The 24,233-nt window shown below is 44.0% G+C and overlaps 1 protein-coding gene and 1 long non-coding RNA gene across 2 annotated transcripts in view; one reads left to right on the top strand and one right to left on the bottom strand.

Annotated features, from left to right (window-relative positions):
- Window positions 1-4,538, top strand: part of LOC126522243 (F-box DNA helicase 1-like) — a 135,822-nt gene extending 131,284 nt beyond the window's left edge. Inside the window, exon 20 of the mRNA XM_055066347.2 lies at window positions 4,256-4,538. The gene's annotated coding sequence lies outside the window, so the exon portion shown is untranslated. The remainder of the gene's footprint in view (window positions 1-4,255) is intronic.
- A 3,187-nt stretch (window positions 4,539-7,725) lies between these two features.
- The window catches only part of LOC140218781 (uncharacterized), a 33,123-nt gene continuing 16,615 nt past the window's right edge, over window positions 7,726-24,233 (bottom strand). The window contains exon 3 of the long non-coding RNA XR_011894966.1: window positions 7,726-8,013. This is a non-coding gene — a long non-coding RNA (uncharacterized lncRNA). The remainder of the gene's footprint in view (window positions 8,014-24,233) is intronic.

The raw sequence follows: 24,233 nt of genomic DNA, 5'->3' as shown, positions 1-24,233 counted from the left end.
TTTAGTTATGTTTTCAAAGCTGGTTACATTTTTTAAAATGGTTTACTATAACTGACATGCATGCCAGAACCATGCAGGACCAAGCCGCACTTTCTCATCATTGACATGAAGACTGAACAAAAACATTTCCTGCTCACATAAATGAAAAAGCTTTTACCAAGATCTGAAACTGTATTTTACTAATTTACTTGATTCTAGCACACCTTTATTTAGAAAAAAAAAATGTGTACTATAACTGGCGGCCATGTCAGAATCATGTAGGACCACGAGTTGACGCTTAGGTGAGCTGGTAACAATCAGTTGTGACGGTGTTCACGGTGCACACATACCGAGGAAAAAGGACAGGCAAAGAGAAAAAGTGGTAGCTTCCTATTAATTTTGTTGTCATGAAAAACTTAATGAATTAAAGAAAGAAAAATACAAGGGACAGTGACTGATATCACATGTCAACTACTATTGTGGTTCAAGCACGTGCTGACAATTGCCGCAAGACTTGGCAAGATAGTCACATTCATGCTTCAACTCTGTTGCGAAAGGTGCACTAGCACGCATATCACCAAGGTTATCATTTCAGCATTTATAATTTCATAAGTTATCTGGTTCCTATGCTTGGCATTCATTAATTAAAAAAAAAAAGGTGGGCAACCACAGTTGTGCCATTGAATGGCCCAGATGACCCTGCACAACATTGTGAACATTGTTGTGAGGCTCACGCAAACACTCAGTGAGGCAGCTTCCAGTCTGTCCAACATATATTTTTCCACGTGTCAATGGTATTGAATATATACTGCACCCACTGTTCAGGGTACGAGACGCCACCTGTGCTTCACTGAATGGGCTGAAGTTTGTGCATGGAGTGCATCAGCAACACAACTTTCCCAACAAGTTTCTTGGGGGCTAAAAAAAAAAAAACCAGAAGCATGTTGTCCAACCTTTTTTCAGGGTGTCTACCAACCGGGAATTCACAGGAATTCTGAGTAGTCTGGAAATACTCAGCGAAAACTCAGGGAATTTGTGCTTCTATCAGGGATAAATAGTCATCATTTTATTGAAAGGGAACAAAGTTGCCCTTATGCTGGCTCAAGTAAAAGAGAGGAATCATATCGAATTGTCTTTGACGTCGTGTCGTTGGCTGGAGGAGTTGCCAGTGTACAGTCAGCGACTGATTTTCCGGACGCCCGATTTTTTTGGACATGCCCGATAATGCGGACGACTTCACGGCACCACCACGTACCCCATAGCAAATGTGTAAGAGTGTCTGAAATTTCGGACGCAATAACCCTTCGCCGTCCGATTTTCCAGACTTTTTTGCCGCGATCGCAGTTCCGAAACTGCATTAATCAAACCAACACCGCTGTTTTTATTATCTCGCTGCCTCGAACCAGTGCTCTAGCATGCAGATCCGCAGCAAATGCTAGGCCTAGCTGCTTCATCGTTCGCTATTAAGCTTCTTACCACCGGGTTTTTTATTGAAATAATTTGCCGCTGTCAGCAATGGAACCGACTCCATCTTTGTGATCCTAGCGATTGACTTCGAAGCTCGGTAAGCACGGCGCGTTGCGTAATGCCGGTTCCTGAAAGGCAGCTTTGCCTCAGCATAGAATTGTTACGAGGTGAAGCATACGTGAAGTATTTTGGTGAAGCTTAACAAGCATGGGAAGGGGCAATTGTCACGGGACACAGTACGTATTCTCTAATTATACACGCGCGCCCGCTATCTCCTGTCTCAGTATGAGCAGCGATATGCCTATAAGTGTACTGGCAAGCCTTCAGAGCTTTCTGAGATGTGCCTCGGCCGATTTGAGCCCTTTAGGGCTGTGAAGGACATGCACTCATTTTTTCGGACTGCCCGATTTTTCGGAAGTTTTAGCGGCCCCTAGGGAGTCTGAAAAATCGGATGTTGACTCTACAGCTGACCAAGAAGATGCTTCAAATGGTCCATGGGCCAATGTGCGGCGGAACGAGGATGAGAACAGAAAGGACCATTGCATTGAGGAATGATCGGGAAAGGAAGTGTGCCACCGCTTCTTTGAAGGAGCTTGAGCTCAAAAAGCAAAGTGTTGGCTGACGCCAAGATGCAGGTGCCCCTCATCCAAATCAAAATAAACTCTTTAAAGCAGTGAAATGCAGCTCTGTGGCATTGTGCACGGGTTGAGAGTATATCAGGACAGTTGAAGTTGACTTTCCAGCTGTTGAGAGAATCTCACTTCTGACGAAGTTTGGGCCTAATGTCAACGTGCTTGCTATCAGTTGATAGAAATATTCGAAAATATTTGCTTTTGTACGCATCTCTTTTTATTTGTACTTGAAGATGTTCAACTCGATTTGCAGTGGGCTTTACCATCTTTTTTTTTTTCGAAGATCTTTTATTCGCTATGCATTTTACTAACCCCTCCCTTGAGTTTTCTATTTTGAATAAAATAAACACTACTCCTTACTATTCAAACAGGAATAAGTTGTTATTTATTTTTTAGCTTGCTTACTGGAGTCACAGCATCGGGCGCATGGTGCCAGCCCATCTTGACATAAAACAAAGTTCTTTGTCACTCAGAAAATCTTGCAAAGGCACTCAGGGAAAACCTGGAAAACTTTGAAAATTTGAAAATGCCAACATGGTAGACACACCCTGTTTTTTAGCCTGTGCTATACGTTCTGCACATAGGGCTGCACAACCAGCTGGTTCTTGTCCACAGGTTTACAGTTTGTATGAGAGGCTAAAAGCAGAAACATGTCAGTACATCTTCTGGTGTTAACAAACGTGGATAAACAGGGTGCACCGCACCCGTAGCTACAGCTGCACCAACAGCGGAAGTTGCTGCAGCCGCACAGCCGGCACTCGACTGGACCTCAGGCGCTCTCCCAGTTCGAAAATGAGAATGCCTCGGAGTGCTCTGAAAGAACCAGGTGAATGTGTTTCAAGTGCTCGATTTCAAACAGCCAAGTGTAAGATGAGTCGCCCAAGCACTCAAAAGTGACTGGCCAAATGAACCTTATGTGTAAACAAAGTGTCAGAGTTTGTGCATTTCTACCTTTTGTTGCTTCGTTTTTGGCTCAAGCCTGGCCTGGTATGCAATGGAAGTCTGCGTCCTTGGCATTTCATGGAAACCATTATGGTCGCCTTAGACTGTGTACCTTGGCGAACAAGGACATGGGTCTTTCATTGGAATTTTCTTATCCCGTGAATTGGCTGAAGCAAGGAACCGGTGATTCAGTGCTGCTTTCTTTAATGCATGCTGTGTTTATCAAAACTGCAATGGCTTAGAAAGCAAGGACACGGGGTTTCCCTGGCAAGTCAGCAGGTGTTTAGTGCTAGAGAAAGTAATAATACAATAAAGAAATACTCATGCCAAGGACAAAACAGAAGACATACACATAGCGCTTGATTGTCTGTCTTTTTTTCCTTGTCTTGAGCTTTTTTTTTACCTCTAAGCACCAGTTCACATGTCGTACCAACAAAGTTATAACCCAACTTTCCTTGGTAAATCTTGATACCTGACACAGCACATGATAACTAATAGACCAAATATTGAGGACAGAAGGTTTTCTTGGGAATTTTTGAAAGCCAGTTAGGTTTCCTGATTTGATATAGGCTGAGAGGCTTAAACATTGTGTTTCCTTGGCAACTTTCTTGAATTCTGCTAGGGTTTCATGAGGTCAAGAAGTTTGAAAGTTCTTGCCTCAAGAGTTTCTTTTTATTGAAATGAAAATAAAAGAATGAAATGTAGTCACCCTGTAATGGTGACAGCTGTACATTTCTGTGTAATAGTAAGAATAATAAATAAAGTATTGTAAGATCATAAGAAATAAATGTAATAGTACAGAAGAAATGCAGAGCATGCAGCCGTGTACAAACACGAACATATAGAGATAAAAGGCAAGGGCAAGTTGCAGTACACTGAGCTCTTACATACCTGCATATACAGGAGGAGGAGGAGGAATAAACTTTTATTTTAGAACCAGCACTTTATGACGGCCGGGCCTAAGCCTCCCACGAAGGGACGTCGAGGGCTTGCCTCGCCGCCGCCTCGCGGGCGTGCTGGGTCGCCCAGGTTTGGTCGTCGAGGGCGGAGCTCTGCAGAGCCTCATGCAACCTCAACCTCCGCAGAGGCTCATACAGTGTTCCAAGCATATACACGAGGCCACGTTGCAGTCTGAGATGGGCAAGTGCTGACATTAAGATACACATATGAAATAATGCATACACAGAGATACGATGTTGAGCTTCAGCGATGCCCTTCGATTTCTGTGTTTCCAGGGCAACCGAAATGTGGCTGGTGGCATCCTCTGCAAGACCTGTGCTCTGCAGATAACTTGGGAACCACCAGTTGAGCACCGGTTCCTTGGATGGCAGCACATGGAGCTGCACAATGTTCATCGACACAGCATGGCAGCCATCCTTGAATGTGTTCTCTAGAGTGCACTTTCCGTCATTCCCGAGGTCCAGCTAGTGCAACACTGTCAACTGCTGCATCTTGGAACATTCTAGTTCAGTAAATAAATTGACCAGTTTAATGGTTGTTACAATGTTACAAACAGCGCCAGGTTTGTGTACTCTGTTGCCTTGATTTTGGTTTAGTTCTGTCGGAAATCATCCCTAGTCGCAACATGCAGGTATTGTACGCACTGAACTGAAGCAATACATATACCAAGATGTTTTCAGTATTTTGTGCATGCCTTGCTGCAGTGACAACTGCTTTTGTCTTCAATAAGAACCAAGTGAAGAAGCTGTGAGCCCCACACACAGGACATGATCCCAAAAATAAGAATGCTAAAGCTTTGCAAGAATAAAATCAGTGTTCCAAGATACAATGTTGGATCAGTTGAACAGACGGGAGCAAGTCACATTAGTACCAGGCTTCTTGAAGATCTGAGCTGGTTGGCAGGCATGTCAGTTTGGCTTATCTTCTGCACAAACTGCATGTCAAAAACAGTAAGGATGTTGGTGTGTCATTCCTACTGATATTTTCTTTTTGAATACAAATACATAATTCAACTAGTCTTTCCTACTATGGTTATACAAACACTGCAATACTCTGACAGAATTCTTATGAGAGAAAGAGAGACAGCAAAGAAAGTAAAGGCGAGGGGTCAACCAGACGAGTGTCTGGTTTGCTGCACTAAACTGTGGTGTAAGAGAAAGGGGCAAAACGGCCACTGAGGCCGGTGACTGCACCAGTGCACAGATAACCTTTTTCACTAGATGTGGCTTATGCAAAATGTGTAGGAAAAGTTGGTATTATTGGACTGCATACAGAAATGTTTCGGCAGCGGTGTGTGCGCTTTTCATGTGGCTTAACTATGTAGCAAAATCCACACATTTGCCTCGACATGATATATAAGAACTTAAGCACAAATGTATTTCCGTATTGACCAGTTCTTTCACACCTACAAAACTTAGCTCATAGGACAGATAGATGTGGTCAAGGGCAGAGTAACATTCGTCCTGTGTAGTCGACTTCCGTTAGTTCGACCCTGACGGGATCAACGAAATTGATCGAATTATCTGCCAGGTCGGATTAAACAAGATGCAGGAAAAACACCAGAACACACCGCTGATTCATTTGGCAGTATTTGCATGATTCTAATGCACCCACAATCAAATGCGTGCCTGCTTTCTATGCGTCCAAAGTAGTAAAATAATGTAGAAATGACATTAAAGCTCCTAAACAAAGTAAAAATCAAATGCATATGCAATCTTGTAGCAAGGAAAATTGCACAATGACAGCCAGTTTCCTAAAGTCAGTTTTGCCACACGGTTTGTTAAGTCAGCTTTGCCGCATCACATGCTTGTTGTGCGGCAAAGCATACAAACGCTGTTTTGGTTTTGCATTGAATAGCTCTGTGCAGGCAATTTTCAGGCCAATTTTTTTTAAAAAAAGAAGGTGTACATTATAATCGGGTAAGTAACGCAATCAAACATTGTGAGCTTCAGTTATTGCTTGAGAATCTTTCTAGGGTGGGCCAAAAATAGGCGTTTTCAAAAAGAGATGACATCTGTCCAACGTATTTACTCCCTCCCAAGTTCCTCCAAGTGAGGCACTGCTTCGAAAGGGGTCGCTATCAGGGTCATCATAGGGTTCGAGCACGTGGGTGCTGAGTAGTCAAGGTGAAGTTATCTGGCAGAAGGCCAATTTTAGAATTTAAATAACGAAATTTTGGGCCCATAGAAATGCATGTGCTCCTGCCAGGATTTTTTGCTGGGATTGAATAAACCAAAAGATCTAATTATCCAGAGTCAAATTAGTGAAACTCTACTGTATATGTTCTGCTTTTGCCCAAATCTATTCGCACAAGTTTTGCACCCATATACAACTCGGCATTGAGCAAGTGTTCATGCACAAAGATGGGAGATACACTAAACATTTAGCTCGCTTCTCGCAAAATATTCCCAAATTATCCTTATCGTGCCATCACATAAACAGGCAGCACAGCTTCGTTGTCCAGAAACATGACCACTGCAGCACTCCTTGTCTTGACTTCATGTCTACTGGACCCGTATCGTCGTAGTGCCTCTATGTATGAGAAGTGATTGATATATGTAGCTGCATGACTCTGCAGGCTCTGCTAGGTTTATGGCTATTTTCATTCATCACTGGTGGTGACCACGGCTCAGCATTGTGATGGTGGTCGTTGTGCTGCTGCCACTGGACACTGTCCTGAGAGCAGCACAGTCCTCAAGTCTCAAGGGCACACAAACTGCCCACACTTGATGGCACCCTTTTTTGCATAACCACTCGCAGCCTTTCTGAGATGAATTTAAAGTTAACCTGCAAGACCTGTTATGAAAGCTGTAACATAATTTTTACGGTAGAATTGCCTAAGCGTGCTTTGTCGGAACCGTGCTCCTCACCTCATGACCTGTTTTCTCCCTCTTTGCCTCCACACACTTTCTCTCCCAACTGTTTTCATTGACAACCCACAACTCCAAGTTCCATTGAAGTTCCATACAATACTATGTGTACTATTGCCCCAAAAAGTGTTTGGCCTTCTGAAAAGTTGAAGCAATTACGACCAGGCAGCCAATTGAGTCAAATTGCGAACTTCAGTTATGTGTGCAGGAAAATTCGTATGAAATCTACAGTGGAGTCTGCTGTTACAGGGAAAACTAAATTAGTATTTCACGCTTGCCCCCCAGTTTTGACAAATGTTTCGGCAATTTTGCATCATTGAGGCCTATCTCCCATAGCACAAGTCCGCATCAAACACTTTTTTACTTAATGTTTATGTAACATTCATCTTGGTTTGAATATTATGTAATTGTTTTTAAAAGTGGATTGTACTGTACATGGCAGTATTGCATACAAACTATCTGGCGATATTGTTTAGCATGCTCAGAGGCTGTTGCAGGGCTGCACCCGTGGATCACTGGGTTAATGTGCTAGGTGTATGTAACAATGCTCTAACCTGAAGCAGGCTGCGCTGTTATGCACACATTATGCTCATTTCTCAGCATCAGCATCACCCTTCGCCACTTGTTTGCTTACTCCCTTCTGCTCAAACAGTGAGTGCAATCTTTTGTATAGTTTTTTTTTTTTTTTTTTTTTGCGCAAGGAGAGCCTTTGTAATCTGTCCAGCTTCCATGAAAGCTGTTATGTTTAGCTTGTGGTAGATTCGGGGCTGTTTAAATGATGCATTACAGTGCATTTTCCACGCTATGAAATTAGAGCAGGGTACTTGTGTGGTTATTCAAAGAATGTGTGAAATAAGGGTCTAGCAGTTCAGCAGTGGCGATGTCATTCACGGTGTTTACTGGCGTAAAGATGACATTGCTGTGCACCATGGCCGCAAGATTAATAGAGCTTTCTGGATTGTCGTTCCCTGTCCAATAACAGAGGTGATGCGAAAGGGTCGACTCGTTAAGCCTCGGTGCAGTCCTCGTCGATGTGTTGTCACGCTACAAGCAAACGCATCGCTTGGGGTACAGCCTGTCACACACTCCTCGTGTGTTCATGAATACCCGGCAGCGGGCTTGGCATATCTCCTCGTGTTCGGGACAGCCAGCATACTTGTCCCCTGTGAAGCATGAAAGCAATTAAAGAGTGAGAACCAGAATAGCACTTAGCACTGATCAGTGACAAAAGATTTTTTGCCCTTGCATAATCAGTTCAGTGTTTTATTTTATTTGTAAGTCGGGGTCAAATGGAATAAAAACAAAAAACAAAAGAACTAGCAGGCTTGTTGTGCAGCCTTGCAGAATCACAGCCCAAGTTCTGGTGAAGCTGTTTCTTTTGAGCAGTGCAATTCAGTTGCCTGTAATTCAACCACACACTTTAATATACTGCCCGCATACAACAATTTAGAGCACTTAACTTTTCTTACAGGCGCTGTAATTTATCTGCGCGCATATAACTTAGTGTATGCATTGACGATAGTGCTCCCCTATTTTCACTAAATTTGTTCCTCCCTGAACAGTGGGCTGAATTCTGGTCAATGTTTTTTTACTGCAACGGCTGTTAAGCTGTTTTCGCATTACACGTGCATCACCCACAACGTGCTGCCCGTTTCAATGAAAGCTCTAGGTCGCAGGTCTGATCCTTGCCATGGTGCCTGCATTTTGATGGTGGCAAGATGTAAAAAGGCTTGTGTATTGAGATTTAGGCGCACCTTGAAGATCCCCAGGGGATCAAGCTTAATCCGGAGGGCCCCATTACAGTGCACCTCATAATCAGATTGTGGTTCTGGTGCCTAAAATTCCATAATTGTTTTTTTATTTAAGCGAAATATAAACAATGTGCCTCATTGAGTTCACCTTAGGGATTGGGAAAACCAGCTTACATGTTTAGTATATAATGCGCGAAAATAGGGAGAAAATGAACATTTAGTAGTTATGATGTAATAGCTCTGCGGAAACCCGCAGAGTGGAGGGAAGTAACTAATTAAGGGAATATGAGGCATCGACCCAATCGTAGCAATTGCTGCAAAGGAACCCCACATGGGTTCCTTGAAAGAAAAATTTCTCAGTTGAAGAAAAATTTGTCCTGGTCCGGTACACGAACTCGGGACTCAGATGGTAGAGCGGCTGCCCCAGAAAGGCGGTGGTCCTGCATTCAAGTACCAAACCAGGACAAATTTTTCTTCAACTGAGAGGCTTTTCTTTTGAGAAACCCCTGTGTGTTTCCTTTGTCGCAACTGCTACAATTGGGTGGATGGCTCATTTTCCCTTAATTAGTTACTTCACTCCACCTTGCGGGTTTCCACAGAACTATTAGGTCAAACCCTTGCCTTTGCTTCGAGTTGTTGACAAATTCAACTTCGCCCTGCTATCTGCTAACCGCCTGGTTAGTTCACATGATAGAGTGGCTTCCCCGGAAAGGCGGTGGTCTCAGGTTCGAGTCCCAGACCAGGAAGAATTTTTCTTCAACTGAGAGGCTTTTCTTTCGAGGAACCCATGTGGGTTTTCTTTGTAGCAATTGCTACGATTAAGTGGATGCCCTCATTTTCCCTTAATTAGTTACTGCTCTCCACCTTGCGGGTTTCTGGAGAACTAATTATGTTTATTTTATTTATTTTATTTATTGATACTGCAATTCCCACCGGGATTTTAGCAGTGTGGGATACAATACACGAGAAAAAATACAACATAATGGCAAACAAAATATATGTACATGCCTAGGTCACAGTCAAGAAAGAACACCAAAAATAATTTAATCAAAGCATTTATCAAATGTGCAAATGAAACGGGAACAATCAACGCATATATCATATAGACAGTCACTATAATATACCCAATTATGTTTCAGCCATCAAGAAGGGATGCGAAAGCTGACAGAGTCTGCTTGAACGATACAGTTGCTGAAGTTATTCCAGTCTCTGACTGTTCGTGGAAAAAATGAATACCTGAAAGAGTCATTATGAGAACGAAAGGGTGTTATTGTTAGTTCATGTCTTTGGCGTGTTGAATAACTGGAAGAAAATGTAGTCCATTCGCTAATGTCGACTTTATAATGCCCCTTAACTAATTGATATCAAAATTTTAGTCGTGATGAGCAGTTTCTATCGGATAACGGGGTTTGGTTAGCGCGAGCTTGTAGTTCAGTCTCTGAGCTGTGTCGAAAATTGTTGTAAATGAACTGTACGGCTTTTTTTTTGGACATTCTCTAGTTTCAGAATATGACCTTTTGTATAGGGGTCCTATATTATAGCAGCATAGTCCAAGACTGGGAGGACAATGGATTTGTATGCTAATCTTACAGCAGGGGTGTAGCCAGAGTTAACGTTCTTCTTAAAAAGAATAACTTTCTATAAGCATTCGCTGTAACGTAGTGAATATGTTTATTCCACCTAAGATTATTTGAAATCCATAGCCCAAGATATTTGTATTCAGACACTTCAGACAAAAGCACATTGTTACAATTATACGGAAATGATAAGGGCCTCTTCTTTCAAGTGATCCACATGAAAACAGTCTTGTCGAAGTTTATACACATCTGCCACCGCTTACACCAAGAAGCAACACGCTGAAAATCATTCTTTAACAATGCCTGATCCGATTGACCATTAAACTCCGTATATAGAACACAGTCGTCCGCGTACAATTTTATTTTGACAGAGATGTCTTGTACCATGTCATTTGTATACATAAGAAAAAGGAATGGCCCTAGGACCGAGCCTTGCGGGACACCTGATTTCACTGGTAATTGGTTATATTGATGGCCTTTGAATGCAACAAACTGGTGGCGATTGTTCAAATACACTGAAATCCAATTGACAAGTTGAGAGTTTCTAAGCAGACTATGTAATTTAAGTAACAATTTACTCTGTGATACTTTGTCGAAAGCTTTCGAAAAGTCCATAAAAATTGCATCAATTTGTTTTACGTTATTTACAGATACAGCAAAATCATGGATGGTAGCAACTAGCTGTGTACAAGTTGAGTACCCTTTCTGAAATCCATGCTGGCATTTCGTTAAGATGTTATGTGTATCTAAGAAATCCATGATATGTTTATTTATTATGTGCTCTAATAATTTGCAAGTATTAGAGGTTAAAGAGACCGGATGGTTATACTTTATAGACTGTTTGGTGCCGTGTTTATGAAGTGGTATTACTCGGGCTGTTCTCCAGTCATCCGGGAGTTGACCTTCTTCTAAGGAACGTAAAAACACAATGTACAAGTATTTCGAAACCTACTCGGCATACCTTTTTAGGAAAGTGTTGGGTATATCTTCTGGGCCTGAACTTTTCTTTTCATCAAGTTTTAAAAGCATGTGGAATATACCCTGTTCGCTTATTGATACATCAGAAATAGGGGGCAAGAAATTCTCAAACACAGGTAAGACACCATCATCACAAGTAAAAACGGAGTGGAAGTGCTCATTAAATAAGTTAGCAATTTTTTCTTCATCATTCAAATGAATACCATCAACTTCAAGTACATCGCATTGGTAATGCTTCGGTGACGCCTCCCGCCAAAACCTATCTGGAGACGCTGTGATGAATTTAGGCAATGATTCTTCATAGTAACGTTGTTTTTCAGTAGATAGTTCGATCCGAAGATTAGATGAAAGAGAGAAATTTCTGCCATTGATCTGGTGAAGCACTGCTTGATTTTTTCATTTTATTTTTTTATCTTTTGAGCTGCCTTTTCAATCTCAGCGTCTCCCGAGAAATCCAGGGATTCTTTTTTCTTTTCTTAACAATAGTTGGTACATATTTTTCAATGCAGTCATTAACAATACTCTTAAAGCATTCCCATAGTTCCTGCACGTCTACAATATTCTCTGAAAATGAATCTAAGTAAAACGAAAGCATATCTATAATCGAGACATCATCAGCTCGGGAGAAATTGCAGAATCGGACAGCGCTACAGTTGTCTTTCCAATTCATATTATTTATTGTCAGTAACACAGCCTCGTGATCCAATATACCGGGAAATACATTGCACTTAGTTTGACTACTTATGGTCCCACTTACAAAAAAGAGGTCCAGGATTGTTTAAGAATTACCCTGTATTCTAATATAGGTATCCACTAACTGTAATAAATTAAAAGAAAAGGCAATGTCCAGCATGGCCTCCCCTAAGCTGTCATTATCACTTTTGACCGACATCGTTTCCCAATCAATGCTTGGCAACTTAAAATCTCCCGAGAGAATAATTCGGTCAGCGGGTTTCACATGCTCGTTCATGTATAGCTTCAAAGAATCCGAAACTTCAACACCAGAATTAGGAGGTCTGTACAGAGCAGCTATGACATATAGAATATTTTCATGGTAGGCCTTGCAAAAAATGCATTCAACATCTAATAAATCAGGCATTTTTAAGAGCTTAATGTTATCCTTGAAAAGGATGACTACACCTCCACCCCTGCTACCTCTGTCTTTTCTGAATGCGCTATACCCAAGTAGAATGAACTCGCTATCATATATTTCTTCATTTAACATCAAACCCTTGCCTTTGCTTCAAGTTGACAAATTCAACCTCATCCTGGTATCTGATGGCGAGAAATGAAAGAGAGACTGCGCGGTTACAAAATGTGATCTGAGCCACCTGGTTAGCTCAGATCACAAAGCCGTTCGTGGCTCAGATGGTAGAGCGGCTGCCCCGGAGAGGTGGTGGTCGCGGGTTTGAGTCCTGGACCAAGACGAATTTTTTTTCAACTGAGAGGCTTTTCTTTCGAGGAACCTATGTGGGTTTCCTTTGTAGCAAATGCTACAATTGGGTGGATGGCTCATTTTTCCTTCATTATTTAGTAGTTACCTTTGAAGCGCATAACCAACCCTACACATTTCATAGTTTCTCTACACAATTAAAAAATATTCTCACACCTTTGGTTCTCTCAGGGCAGCAGAGAAAATTCGTGAGCATTTCGTATAACACTTCTAAACAGGCAGAAATCAGCACTTTAGTCATTATCATTTCAGAATCAGCTTTATTCTTCCTATATTTGGGAGAATTCAATGTTCTCATTTAGCCATGCACTTCAATATGTGCCTGCACTTTCCCCCTGCGTGCCGCTCATATCAGTGAATGATCTAGTTATTTCAGTACACCGTGAAAATGCATATAATATTTTCGAGCGCTTCTAATATTATGTCTTTCTTTTTTTTTTAGCTGCACCAAATTTTTCAGAATCGCCTGTGGCAGATAGCACCATTCTATTTACTGAACTAGATTACTCGGTGAGGCAGACCTTACTTCCTTGAGCAATCAGATGCATAATTGACTAAATAACAATATTTTACTAATTCAGCTTTTTACTCATTAATTTACAGCGCTTATTGCAATTTATGAACTTCGCTGGTGCTTTTGAATGACATATTGACTTGGAATGAATTCTAAGGATGGCACTGGTTTTGAGGCATGCACCGTCAAACTTTCGTTAAAATACGCGCTGTTGTTCCATCGACATCTTTAAAGGGACGCTAAAGCGAAACAATAAATCAATTTAGACTAATGAAGCATTGTTTGAGAACCCTTCAAGCAGTAATTTAAAAAGATAGTTTGATTATTAAATGAGAAAATGAAGGTCCAAGTATCAGTAGTTGAATTTTGCGCCGAAACCCCAGTGCCGGTACGTCGGTGTGACGTCAGGGATTCCAAAGTATGTTTTCGTATTTGGGCCGTGTTGGCTGAATAAAGGTTCCCGAAACTTGCCATGTTTAATATTTGGTTCCTTTAGAACACAATGTAGTCAATCTGTACTGCTGTATATAATTAGTAGGCTCTAGAAGCCATCAAAATCCAAGACGTCACAGCCCCCAGGTGCGGGAACTTAAGTAGGCGTCGCCACCAGTATTTCGTTCTTGCACTTTTTCTGGCTTACCAAATCTCTTATCGTTGTAAGAGTGGTGTTTTGGGGGTTGTAGAATGGTAATTTACTAATGCAGAAGAAATCATTTTTCACTTTAGTGTCCCTTTAAGAAAACACTGTTCTATGCATTGAAGCGTAAAAGTAACTGGAACACCACTGTATTTTGTCGCACACTTTGAAAATTATGTCGAAACTGGCGTCACCCTGAGAGTTCATTCAAAGTTGGTACACCTTGCGAACTAAGCGGTTACAATTCACGAAATGCAACATGTGCCATAAAGTAATTAATTAGAAAGTTAGTGAATTTTGTTAATTTGTAGATTATGCATTTTGATTTCTTGTAGAAGTAATGTCCGCCTCATTAATTTAGTTCAAGGGTTAGATTTGTGATATCTCCCAGAGGCAATTTCTTAAAATTTGACACAGCTCAAAAATGCACTTCGTATAGTCGCTCACAGCACTGCTGCTAAAAAAAAAACAGTCACAAGCCTGCGTGGCACACGCAGCACAGTAACAGCGTAAGCTGGAGGAGTGGCTCCATAGGAGACCATCATAAACTGCTTGAAGATGGTAACTGCAACTAGTGAGTATACGCAAAGTAACTTCGTAATTTATGCACATTTATTGAGTGTGCTTTATGTGCATAGTGTGCTTTATGATCCGAAAAGTATAGGTTGCAAAGGACAGGCAGCAGGGCACTATGGGTACTTTGTTGTTTGTAAATACAAAGTCGAAACAAGACCCAGTGTGCGAAGAGCTGCATTGTGTATTGGACACAAATAACATACCGAGGTCTTGCACACACTGTACACGGTTGTTTTCATGAGAACAAAATGAACTGTCTGCCTAGCATCAACGGCGAGCTGCGGCATGTGCTTCTCTCTGCACAGTGGTCTGCTGAGCCAAACGTTGCCTAGCTGCAGCCGCATGCGTAGCTCCACGATTTGATTTTCCAGCAACAGTTCGTACCTTGCGATCGAGGAGACACCATAGCGTGTACCAAAGAGTAAACACAAGTATCAAGACTACGCGGTGCACATGTCACATACCTTGACATGGGGCACGATACGATGCAACTGCTATATGGTATGCTAGCTGGTGCTATCTTATGTAACTACAATGCAAAGTGTGCATGTATCGACGCTATGCGCCGTGCATTTCGCATCACGTGACTCCTCGTGTGCTAGGACACCGGTATAGAGCAAGTTTCCACAGCCGCTAACAAGTGTTGGTGTAGAGTAGATCCGGGTGGATCCGGGATCGATTCTGGTGGGAACTGGTTGTATTTTTCTCATTCTTGGCCATAGCTGCGACGGACAACATCACCAACAAAACGGCTATTGGACTGAGCCCATAACAGCTTACGCTGTAAAATTCCTCAGACTTTCTCAATTATTTATTCGGATCTGGCTCATTCAACGTGATAGGACAGAAGCTGCGCCCCCAGCTGTCCCCAACTTTGTGCAAGAACTCCTGCAGCTCTTTACACACTCATCCAACGGTATGTGGCACCAGTGGCATGACGACAGTCCATTAACTAACAACTAAGAGATTATAGAGCAGTCTGTACGAGAGAAACGCTGAGAACGGCTGCTGTGCTGAAAACCACACTAGGAACGACTGCTGCATAGCACATCAAATATATGCTGTGTGAGCATGTTGCCTGGTGTGCTTTCGAAATCAGTCAAATGCCATTACAATGAATGCCTTCATAGTACAAAATGACCTGGTGATAATGAAGCAGATAGCATGCCCTGACCCTGAGCTTTCCATCTTGCGCCTATATTGTGAGCAACACTATAATGAAAAATTGTACAACGAATTTATCTCTTTAACAAAATAATGTTCACATCCCTGGCCACATTTTGGTATTCTACAGCAAAGTCAAGCCAAAGCGCTTTCACGATCGTTGCGACTTTGTGATGTCAACGTGAAAGCCTATAGTCGGTGACTCTGAGGTCAGTGACGAGAATTCGGCTTTAGAGGAAGTGTTGGGGACCCGAGAGGTGTTAGCGCCATCGAACTTTCATGCATCGCTGCCGCTGAAATACCAACTGTGCACACTCTCGCTCTCGACAATATCAGATATGTGCAGTCAACGACTGCATATGTGATCCAATGTTTGCAGGAAAAAAAAGTAGCATCCCAGCATGGCAAGAGAAAAGTTCGATTGGCTTCAGCATGCTTAGTTTTCTCTATTAAAGCCTCTAAGGGACACGACCTTTATGGCAAAGTAATCATATAATGAAGCGCATATTGGGTCGGGCGTTTTTTCGTACCTCCTTCGATAGTAGGAAGTTGAAGACGGTGGTCAGTATACTTGTACTCATAATGAAACATATATATATATATATATATATATATATATATATATATTATCAGAAATGAGAAAAGAAGCATAAACTTATTTCGTATGAAAAATTTAATTATCACAATGAAATGTAAAAGCGGCAAAGGACAGTATGCACAGTGACCTTGCAACTATAAGTGCCAGCGAACAGCGGGAAAGGGCACCCAGTAGCTGAAGCTTCGAATTATTTATCTGTTTTTCAATAACACTTCATTTGGGCCTAGTTGGTACATAATTCTGAACTTAACTTTGCAGAAGACGATCCACAAAGAGAAAGACACTACACGTATCTTTCTTTTTGTGGATCGTCTTAGGTGTTTGCGCTGTAACGTTAAGTTCAGATTTATCCATTTTTGTTCGTTGTTTTAAATCCGTGCAGAGGTGGCAATCACTTAGTGAAGTTTATTTCAGTATCAGGTACACTAAATAAAAGTAAAAGAAAGTGATTACGAGCTTTGACATGGTTGGACCCTCGAACATTGGCAAACAAGGCATGCGATAAACACGGGACATGAGCAAAAGAAAACTGAAGAGCGTAACAAAGTCGCAGGTGTTCTGAATGAAAAATATTGTAAATCGGCTAATAATACCTTAAAGGGCCCCTGAACCACTTTTTATCAAAGTGGAGAAAGGCATTTGGAGTGAAAATAGGCTATTTCAGAAATACTTTGCCGCGAAAAGTTTATCAATGCGTTCAGCAGAAGCATAGTTATTGGCAATCAAACATGGCCTCCGCTGTGCTCCCGTTCCTTCTTCAGTGCCTTGCACTGCGAATGCTACGGCGCAATGGGGTGTGCCCACAACGCTCGGCCTTCCAATTATCATTGTGGAGCGCAGTTCAAATTTCATTTTGAATGTTAACGTAGACGCCACAACTTCTGCCTTTGGTGCCTACGATGCGCTAAACGTAATCCAAACGCGGTTGTCCTCAGTGAGCAGCAGTGCGAATAGCCTTGGGCTTGTGGCGGCACCCCGCGGCGACCGCGGTACTTACACCATGTGGCCGACCGTAGCTTGATGTCAGCTGTCAGCCAATGGCAGCCGTCTAAGGAAATGACGAAATATTGCGTCTCGAAGAGAGTGAGGACAGGGCCTTCTGTTGCAAAGAGAGCGCTTGAGAGAAAGGTGACTTCGCGATCCGCTTGCAAGCTCCACGCGCGTACGGCAGCAAAAGTTCGTTGAGATGTTCACCGCAGCGTATATACCCGGGGCCCTGACCTACCACCGAGCCCGAGTGGTAGGTCAAAGCCCCTTTAATCATGCCTATCGGTGCTACAGTTACCTTATGGGAGCCTAGATGTAGGTTGTCGTAAAAGGTTTTCTAGGCGCATTGCTCTTTCCCAGTGCTGCGCGTTTAGCCAAAGTCGTCGCGGCAGACACATCTTGGCAATCGACAGCATAGTGAATATGTGAGGCGTGCGTATAGATAGTAGCACTAACAGTTCGCTGCTACAGCAGCTCTCCTGATACTCTGACGCCACCACCGCGTGTGTTTTGCACCGCTGCGCCATTTTATGTTGTTTGAGAAAGGTGGCGGTGGAGACACTGCAGCTTCACTGCGGCAAAGTTGGCTAGCCGCGGTTATCGGTGCCGGTTCGACGATGTGGAGTACGAAGGAGTACTGGCCCAAAAACTTTATGTAGTGCCTTTTTTTATATTTAGGTTGCTGTCGACTTCATAATTACGGTACGAAGCCTCAATCTCTCGAGAGCACTACAAATATTCAATTGCAGTGCCATTTAAACGACCCGTTCGAAACGCGCATCAAGCGCACAGCGGCTTCGGATGTGGAAGAAAGAGAGAGCGCTCTGTGACAAAAAAAAAAAAGAGTGCTCTGTGACATCATGGTTTTTGACGGCCATCTTGGGCCATCTACTTGAGCCTAGGTATATTTTTTATCACTGAAAGACGGACTGCATTGTATTCGAGAAATAGACAGAGGCAAAACTTGGCTAGTTTGAAGAGCTGTTACTGAGCCACAACGGTTCAAATTGAAATGCGTGACATCACACCAGCGCTGGCGTTTTGGTGCCGAATTAAGAGAATGGAACTTTGGCCTTCGTTTTGTCTCCAGGCAGTGCACCACATTACCGCGAAACTAACAAAAGTATAGTTTTGAAATATTACTTCGTATGTGTAAACTGAGTTAGACTTCTTAAATGTAACCCCACCTTTTTCTCTCGGAATGAACTGAGTGCGACGAGATTACCCGTAGGATAACGCAAATCTTCTCTTTGTTACACTTTCGGAAACCCCAGAGGGATTATCAGCATGCACCTCAATGCGTGCGTATCACATATTTCGCATCCAATATACAGTGAACTCTCGTTAAGGTCAACTTGGTTAAGCCGGATTCTCGCATATAACGAACATGGGAACGTTTGGTTTCCATAGACTCGATGCAAAAAAATCCGCTTAAGACGAACAGCCTCAAACGTGTTCGGTTAATACGAACATTCGAAGTGACTACAACCGCTACCGATCCTGTAGGCTAGGGTGCCTCGATGCGGCGCGCCTGGGGGCACGCGCATCCAGGCACCCTACTGGAGGCCTGCGGCGTACATCGCCCGTGGACAGAAGCGAAAACAAGAGGAGGAAACAAAAACGGAGTTATATTTCCCTTTGTGAACGCGGGTGACGCGCCAGCGTATGGGTGCTATAGCACATACGAAGCTATCAGTCATCGGTGAGCCTAGACTGTCCGCATTGCAGATCGCATTCAAGAGCGGGCTCGCGCGACCGCGCCTTGCGCAGCAACCGCCGGAGTAGAACGCCCCCTTGAAAACATTCGCTTACTAACTAAATTAGCAAGCATGGTGTCAGCGCGCACAGGCAAACATGAACGCATCACACTCGATGGCCGCGGACGGTCGCTGTCAAAACGCTGGCATGAGGAATCGCCGCAGCAGTAGCGAGTGAAGTGACCTTCGCTCTGTCTATCGCTTCAACGCAAGCTGAGCGGCGACGCGTACATCCCCCTCCCAGGTGCCATGTGCGCGACGGAAGACGGCACGCTCCCGTCCTTTCTTCCCTTGCGCCCACGAGATTGAGCCGCCATGTTGTCGGCTCATCGTCGCACGCTTCCACTCGCGTACACGGCGTACGGCGCGCGAGGACGATGTTATCACGAGAGGAACCAGGTAAGTCAGTGCCGCAAACGAAACCTGTAGCAACTGCCAGAGGAGGTCAACCCAGCGTGCCTCTGCCTACCTTCCTCTTCCGCAACGCTTTGCCTCTTTTCTGCTTTCCCACTTAGCTCAACATCACTTAGACTTTGCTATAGGTTTTGTTGCTTTGCTATCTATATATAGGCGGCAGATGCCTGCTTTAATTCCTAAGTGAACTTTTTTCCAGCAGCACGAAGGCATATAAGCTAGGATTTTTAAGGTCATTAGGTGAGATGACATCGTTTGTGGCTGCTCGCCGATTTGTATAGAAGCGCCAAACATCCATCACGGATTGGATAAAACCAAGCAAGAGTGCCACTTGAAAACACAGGGTGTCTACCCACCGGGAAAACGGAAAACCGGGAATTCTGTTGTTGTTGAAATTTTGTTGAAAGGGTCCAAAGTCGCGGTAATGCTGGCTCGAGTAATAGACAGGAACCGTAATGAATCGTCTTTGACGCCCTGTCGTCGGCTGGAGGAGTTTCCAGTGTACAGTCAACGACCGACTTTCCGGATGCCCGATAATTTGGACGGCTTCGTGGCACCACCACGTACCCCATATAGTCAATGTATCGGTACATCTGAAATTTCGGACGCAAGAACCCTTCGCCGTCCGATTTTCTGGACTTTTTGCCGTGACCGAAGGTCCGAAACGGCATTAGTCAAAGCCACCACCGCTGCATTTTGATTACCTCGCTGCCTCGAACCGGCGCTCTCGCACGCAGTTCCGCTGGTAGCCGTAGCCACCACTGCGGCAACGCTAGACCCAGCTGCTTCGACGTTAGCTATTAAGCTTCTTGCCGTTGGGTGCCGTGCTTTTCATTGAAAGAATGCGCTGCTGTCAGCAATGGCACCGACTGCGCCTCTGTGGTCCTCGCAATTGGCTTCGAAGCTCGGAAAGCATGGTGCGTTGGATAACACCGGTTCCTGATAGTCAGCTTCGCCTCAGTACAGAAATGTTACGCGGTGAAGCGTACGAAACCGTATTGCGGTGAAGCTTTACAAGCGTCGGAAAGGGCAATTGTCACGGTTCACAATACGTATTCCTTAATTATACACGCGTGCATCCGGGATCTCCTGTTACAGTATGAGCACCGATATGCCTAATACGTGTACCTACAGGCCTTCAGAGCGTTTTCGAATGTGCCTGTGGCGGTTTCACCCCTTGCGGGCAGTAAATGACATGCATTTATTTTTTCCAACTGGCCGATTTTTCGGACGTTTCCGCGGCCCATAGGGAGTACGAAAAATCGGACGTGGACTGTGCAACTGACCAAGAAGATTCTTCAAATGGTCCATGGAGCGAACGAGTGGCGGAAGGAGGACAAAAACAGAAAGAAAACATATGCATTGAGGAATGAACGGGAAAGGAAGCGTGCCGCCGCCCTTTTGAAGGAGCTTGAGCTCACAAAAGAAAGTGTTGGCTGATGCTGGGACGCAGGTGTCCATCATCCACACCAAAATAAACTCTTTAAAGCAGTGAAACACAACACTGAGGCGTCGTGCGCGGGCTTAGAGTATGTCAGTACAGCTGAGGTTGACTTACGAGCTCTTGAGAGAGAATCTTAATTGTGACAAAGCTCGGGCCTCACACCACTGAGCTTGCTATCAGTTGATAGAAATAGCTCATATTCGAAAATATTTGCTTCTGTATGCATCTCCTTCTTATTCGTATTTGAGGATGTCCGACTCGATTTGCAATTTTCCGGAAGACATTTTATTTGCTGTGCATTTTACTAACCCCTCCTTTCTATTCTCTTTTTGAATAACATAAATACTACTCCTTAGTATTCAAACTGGATTAAGTAGTTTTTTTTTATTTTTTTTTCCATATGCTTACTAGAGAGTGACAGCATGAGGTGACGTGGTTTCAGCCCGTCTTGACATAAAACATAGTTCTGCGTCACTTAGGGAATTTTGCAAAGGCACTCAGGGAAAACCTGGAAAACTTGGGGAGTTTGGAAATGTAAAATTGGTAGACACCCTGAAACAGTTTTCTGTAAAAGGGCCACTCACCAGGCCCCATAGCAAATTTTAGTTATACGCTGGAAGTTCTTACTTGTCCTCTAGGGAGCGTTCTGCTGCAAAAGAAATTGCAATCGGCCCATTAATAGCCGACAGAAATATTTCAGTGTCGCGAACTCATGATTTCAGGAGGCGAGCTTCACCGCAAACATAGACGATCTCTCCGCTTGCCCCGTCTAACCTCCGCAAGCGAAGTTCCTTCCCTGCCTTCTCCCATATCGGACCTCTAGGATCGCGTGGCGCGTACGTCACGGGCCCCGGCTTCAGTTTTTTTTTTTCTTGTCGTTTTTTCGCGGCGCGGCGCACTCCGCTGACGGCGTCGTGCGCGAGCTGTTGTAATTGCCTCGTTTGGCGCCGCGCACGATTTTGAGCGCTGTGCACGAGGACACCTGACTAGCGGTAAAAGTCAGTGCTACACGGATACTGCGGCAGACACAATCGGATCACACAGCATGATCCTGCGCTGGAACACGTACGGTAGAAAATGGCACAGTTTCGGTGCCTACGAGCGCGACTGCACGACGTGGGAACAAGCAGACGAAACGGAAGTGTATTTCTGTCGCTGCGGTGCGAAGTACAGCAAGAACACGCAGACATTCCCCCCGTTTGTGTGTTTTATTATTTTTCTCATCTTTAATTCCTCTGTTCAAGCAACATAGTGCACAAATAACAGATGGTGCCTTGAATAATTCTCGAAGTCCCGTGTTACCCGTGTCACACGTTACAGCACAAACACGTGTACGTAGGCGCACTAGCACGTGATCCTACGGCTTGAGGCGCGGCGGCCGCCAGGAGAAGGGCAAACGGCGTTCGGTTTGAAATTCCAGATCTTTCCACGGCGTGTAGCGATGCAATACTTTGCAGACGTGATCGTTATCACGCATTGTATGCTTGGCGCTTGTCAGCTCAAAATGGCCAGGCCTGGTGAGGGGCCCTTTAAGTTCAGCTAAATAAATGCTTCTTATGTCATTTTTTTCCCCCGTTTTAAGTCTGTTTCATTTATCGTTTTGAAGTAAAATATTTGGATGCACCTGGTCATGTTGCCAATTATTCTTCTGATATGACAAACTTCTGTTAAGACGAACAAATTTGCATGGTCCCTTCGAGTTCGTCTTAAAGGGAGTCTACTGTAGTACGCTTCATTGGGCACAGTACACTGTGACGGTCATGAAACGTGGCTACACTGACCCGTCTATCGGAATGCTTAAAACGGCTCACGCAAAAAAAGAAAAAGAAAGAAATGAAGGTGTGCATTTATTTTCTGCCATATTGTCGTTTTACGCCCCCCCCCCCCCCCCCCCCCCCCCCAATGGGAGGCACGATTCTACTCTACTTTTGTGTCGTACATGCTTCTATTTGCATACCAGTAGTATCAGAAACGACCACTTAACGAGGAATAATAGAATGAAAGCAGGTCTACGCGTGCATTTACAAAAGTAATACCACGGCTTAGCCACAAGTGCAGGTAATGCAGATGGAGACCTCATATGAAAGTATAGTTAACTTGAGCCGAAAACCGCTATTTTGCTTTGTTTTCGGTTTTGTTCAGCGAAGTTAATAAATACATAAATAAATAAATAACGTCGCGGTTCTTGGTTTTCTTGCTAAAGTAACGTTTCTTTTCGACGTTCGGTTAGGTTTCAGTTCTACACGCAGCTGGCTAGTTTCATATGGCGCCGGTTGCTAATTTATCCGGATTGGACTGCATACACAAATGAAATTACGCGGTTTAAGGTTCCAAAGCAACTTATATCATTCCAACTAGGGGCGCCGTAGATGGGGGGGGGGGGGGGGAGGCTGCGGAATAATTTTGACCCCCAGGAGTACTAAAAAATTAAGCACCCAAGTCATTATATACGAGGGTATTTTTGTTTTTCTTGCAAGCTGCCCCGTTGAAATGCAAGGCTAGGAAGTGAACCCGTGACGAAGCTTGCGCTGAACTGCACGCGATAGACACTCAACCACAGCGGAGGTATGGCTCAACACACGGATGGCGCTGGAGGCAATTAAATCCGACTGAACTCACAGGAGGATCGTTGTTCAAAACTTTAGGATAGCAACACTGCACACATTTGTTTCACGAAGTCGGTAGCCATCGACATGCGACCGGAGTTCTCGGGCGTTGCTAGGTCACTGAACAACAACACCAACAAAAAAATCCGCGCAGTTTCAAGGAACAGCGCTGCTGTCGCATACAGCTTTGCTCTGGGCGCCCCTTTCGGCCTTCACCCGGCGCGCAAATTAAAACCAGCCGCTGGGCCGGCCTATACGACGGGCGCCCGTTTTCCATTGCGGGCCAGAGTAGTTTGACCCTGACCGGCGGATGCCCGTTCAAGTAGTGACTCGTTTTTCGTCAAGGAAGCGCGGCCCTATGAATGAGTTCTGAGACGGTCGTGAGCAGGTGGTTGAAACGTGTTTATTAAAGCACATTTCGTGAGCAGGCGTCGACAGCTGCGCATATACATACACTCTACACTCTGAGAAAAGTTTACACGCTTTGGAGTGCCCCTTCTGCCACACAGTGATAATCGACATCTGCCTTGCTTGCGTTTCCTTTCTTGAAAACGTCGCGCCCGCTACTTTCCTGTCGGGAATGCTATCATGCTGATAACGCGCATGCCGTTCGTTTCTGGAAAGTACCGGGCTCGCAGCGTTAAAGAAAGGAAATGCATCAAGGCAGATGACGATTATCGTTGTGTGGCAGAAGGAGCACTCCAAAGGGTGTAAACTTTTCTCAGAGTGTAAGAAAAGTTTACACCCTTTGAGTCGTATCTCGCCACACACCGATAAACGTCATCTGTCTTGTCCGCATTTCCTTTCTTTAACGCTGCGAGCCCGGTACTTCCCAGTAGAACGGCATGCGCGTTATCAGCATGACATAGGATTCCCGATAGGAAAGTAGCGGGCGCGACGTTTTCAAGAAAGGAAACGCAAGCAAGG

Source organism: Dermacentor andersoni, chromosome 6 (assembly GCF_023375885.2).
Source record: "Dermacentor andersoni chromosome 6, qqDerAnde1_hic_scaffold, whole genome shotgun sequence".
In the NCBI taxonomy this organism is placed as follows: Eukaryota; Metazoa; Arthropoda; class Arachnida; order Ixodida; family Ixodidae; genus Dermacentor; species Dermacentor andersoni.
Note: the sequence above shows the minus strand (reverse complement) of the source record. Positions and strands in the feature narration are given on the sequence as shown.